We start from the raw sequence: 3,989 nt of genomic DNA on the forward strand, positions 1-3,989 counted from the left end.
ACACTGCACATATCTTATTTTGAAGTAAAAAAATAAAACTTCAAAAAAAAAAAGGCTCTTCTAACTTCAAAAAAAAGGCCCTACTAACTGCAAAATAAAAAAAAAACCTCAGGCAGCAGCAGGCTCTGCACAGGCAAGCTCGTGACTTGTCCGATCACACCGGAGACTGAGAGGAGGAGTCGAGAGACAGACAGAAGGAGGGGAGTCGGAGAGTGCGGCGCACATTCCACACATGCGCACTGCTGGCCCGGGAGGAGAGTCAGCTGCTAAGCAACAGGCAGTGGAGACAAAAACACCTGGCGGGTCGGATAAATGTTTTCGGGGGGCGCATGTGGCCCTCAGGCCATAGTTTGAGGACCCCTGCACCAATAGGTCATTGGGTGGATTCCAGTCAGGGCACATCCACAGCAGGGGGCGTGCAGGAGGCAACCAATCCATGTTGATGTTTCTCTCATTGATGTTTCTGTCTCTCTCTACCTGTCCCCTCCTCTCTCTCTAAAAAACAATAAAAACATATTTTTTTTAAAAAAGAGTTGATTATGAGGAGAAGAAATAGGGTATTTCTTATAATCCCAAAACTGGGGGGAAAGTTTCAGAGAGAAAATCAGGAGAGGCAAGAGCAGGAAACCACGCCTTAGACCTCGCCTGTTCTTGGCATTGTACTAGTAACACCAGCACACACCCAAGTGGGGTCTAGAAGGGTCAAAACACTGAAATGTCATTTGAAATTTGCCCAAGGCCAGTTTTTAGGAGTATTTGGCCCTTAGTCAGCTAGGATTTTCTAAGAAAGCAAAGCGATAGGGTTAGGTGTAAATTCTGGGAGGTCCAGCCCACATGATAACTAATTCCTCTTCAGGGAGCCCTGGGGTTAGCAGTCAATGGGTTTTGATCTTCCTTTGAGCTCTGGAGATTTCTGCTGGTTTGGGCTAAAAAGAATATACTGGAAGGTATGCACTCCTTACCTTCATCTTTAAGCCAAGAGAAAGACCTGTGACAGTGCTGAGGTACCTTTTAAGTGCTTCTGAGACAGCTTTACTACAGCTCTGGGCTAGGGACAGAAAGCCTCAGAGAAACCATACAGCACAATCCATAGGGCACCATTATATTCCCTTGTTCTGGGAATCCCACCCTCAGACGAAACCACACCTCATGACTATGTAAGCAATTTCTGAGACTGCGCTCTGAGCTCTGAGGGTGAGCCTCAGCCTGGGGGAAGGCGGGGAAAGTGGCTGAGCCAACCACAGAAAGGGCTTCACCTCCGTGCCACCGTGCAGTGGGGAGAGTCTACAGTGGAAACCAGATCTTATCTGTAATGGTCTTATCTGAAAAACTACACAGCAAATGTTTATTTGGCCACATGTTTATTTGGCCCATGTTAGCCTCTGAGTTTGACATGCTTGCTCTACAAACAAGTCTCAGGTCCTATTGCCCCGATGGTTAAAATAGCTGGTGGCATCTAAACTTTGGGCTGTTGGGTCTCTAAAGATGTCGAGAGAGAGACAGAGTCTCTGAAGATACTTGACCTGGAGCTACTGCATCTCTCATGACTCTTTCCTGTGTGGCTGCAAAGTGAATGGGATAAAGCCTTCCCTGTCAGCAGAGAGAAGGACCCAGCGGGAGTCACACAGCATTTCAGTAGGAGTGAGGCTGAAAGTCTGCTGACCTGTACTGAGCCTTAGTTTGCCACAGCAGAGAAGCACGTCTCTCTCTCTTTTTTCCAACAACAGATGTTACATAGCGTTTCTGGTAAGAGAGGTAGACGTGAGGCAGATCCTGAGAGCGTGGAGCCACTGGAGAGGATTTCTTTCCATTACGTAGGGAGTCTGTGAGTTCAGAAAGACATCGCTGTACTTCAATCAGTTTCCCAGATACAATTCCCAGTTCCTTAGAGAGCAGATAAGTTTCCTTTCCCCATTGTACATGGGTCCAACATGCACAGTGAATAGGCCCTGGGTGTTGCTGTCTGTTTTTACTCGGGAGCTATCACAGTGAACGGTATGGAAGACGGAGACGGGGAGCTGGTGTAGTCTGGTGCACTGCTGACCGGTTAACAGGCCGGGCATCTGGAGTGTCTAGGGCGGTGGGGTCATCACAGACACTAGATGGAGGGCTTTTGGTTTCTTTATTAAGGGGCCTTCCAGGCCTTCCACCTTGACTACTGCTATTGGCTGTTAACAAGAGCCTTCTGTTTTGATGACAAATATCTGGGGAGAGACTTTCAATTAGCTTTTTCCTCTCTGCTTTATTGAACAGAGCACTGAAAGTAAAGTAGCCACTCTGTTTTTCACTCACTGGTACCGGAAATTCCTCTTTCAACATTACTTCTCTAAAGATCAAGCGGATGATACACTCATCAGGCTTTGAAGAAGGAAGAAGTGTTGAATCAGTGGATTTTTGTTTTCCTATCAAAATTAATAATAATTTATCCGTCAAGAAATATATACCTTTTGGTCTCTCACTACTCTCTAATTGAATTTTCTGGATGTTTGGCATAAATGATGGACTGACAGAATAGATAAAAATTATAAGTATTGGAAGCCACTGCCACAACCTTTGCTTTAAGATTAAATGCTATGAGAGCAGGAGCCAGATGCCTGGAATGGTGACTCTTTTGGTCCAGGTCACCTCTTTCTCAAAGGTCACAAGGACCAAATGTGAAGAACCCAGGTCAGTTCCTGTCAAGTAGTCCTTTTTTCTTAGACAAATAAGGGCATTACCCTCAGACTTAGATCTACTGACATGTATATGAGTTAGATCTAGAGGTTCTGAACAGGAAGAAAAGGGAGAAACTGATGTGTCGGAATTTGTTCCATAAGAGGCTGTTCCTTTATCCACAGAGGGCATCTCATCAGTAACTGGTGAGGTAGACAGACAAGTGAATTCACTACTGGGTGGAACATCAAATGTTTCAGATGCACTTAAGCCACAAATCTTGTCTATTGGAAGTTCGGTGGCATTGACGACCTGTGAGTCCACAGTGGCTCCGATGGAGCGCACATCGCTGTCCACATCAAACACTGGGCAGGAGGAGCACCTATGAAGAGTCTTCTAAGCATGGCTCCTAACATAAGAATACAGGCTGCTGCCTACTGACACCTCCAGCCTCTGGCCATCGTGGGTCCAACATGCACGACAGGCCCGGTGTTGCTGTCCATTTTTACCCGGGAGCTATCACAGTGAACATTTGGGAAGATGGAGGCATCATGTGTAGTTGACACAGTCAGAACAGCACTTTTTGGGTGCCACACACAGCCTTGGGGAAGGACAGGGTGTGACCGTCTAATCTCACAGGTCTGAGACACCAATGGCTTGCTTGTTTCCATAGTCCTGGGAACAGCTGCCACCCAGTGACATGCTGCCACCCAGCGACATGCTGCTTGTGCTGGACAGCGAGCAGAGAGGGCATGTCAGCTGTACCAGCTGGGGCCCAGGACACCCCATACACATGCTCAAATTGTCCAGTGACCTTTGAATGCCCAAACTTGGCCTCTCCACTCTGAAGCTGTACATCAGTCAGGACTACCTGCTTCCCATCGTCCAGGCAAGGCCGTGAATTGGGTGTATTGCTTGATACAAGGCATTCAGCCTGCTTCTGAGAAGTTTTCCTTTTCCCAACTTCATCCTTTCTGATGAAGGTTATTTAACGTGGATCCAAAGTCTGCAGTGGGTACTGGAAGCATCGACTCCAAGGCCTCTGATAGGTGAGCGAAGCTCTCACAAATCTATTTACTTGGCATAATTTGTCTTGTGTGGTCAGGAAATGTGAAAAACGAATCTAAATGACATAATTAACTGCAGGGATCTAAACTATTTAGCTTTTAAAATTCCAAATGTTCCCAACAATGGAATCAATTGCGTGGCAGTTATCAATAGTGTCACTCCTGTGTTCTTTTATTTGCATGGAGGCAACTTCTCCCCGGCCCAGGAATACTGGGGGATGTGGCTCTTTTGCAAAGTCAGTGACATTAGAATTGTGAAAAAAGGGGGGC

General features: G+C 46.5%; 1 pseudogene; it reads right to left on the reverse strand.

Moving 5' to 3' along the window:
- Positions 1-1,415: 1,415 nt before the first annotated feature.
- Positions 1,416-3,621, reverse strand: LOC102248594 (annotated as a pseudogene).
- Between the last annotated feature and the right edge of the window lie 368 nt (positions 3,622-3,989).

This window comes from Myotis brandtii, unplaced genomic scaffold, assembly GCF_000412655.1.
Source record: "Myotis brandtii unplaced genomic scaffold, ASM41265v1 scaffold675, whole genome shotgun sequence".
Taxonomy (NCBI): Eukaryota; Metazoa; Chordata; class Mammalia; order Chiroptera; family Vespertilionidae; genus Myotis; species Myotis brandtii.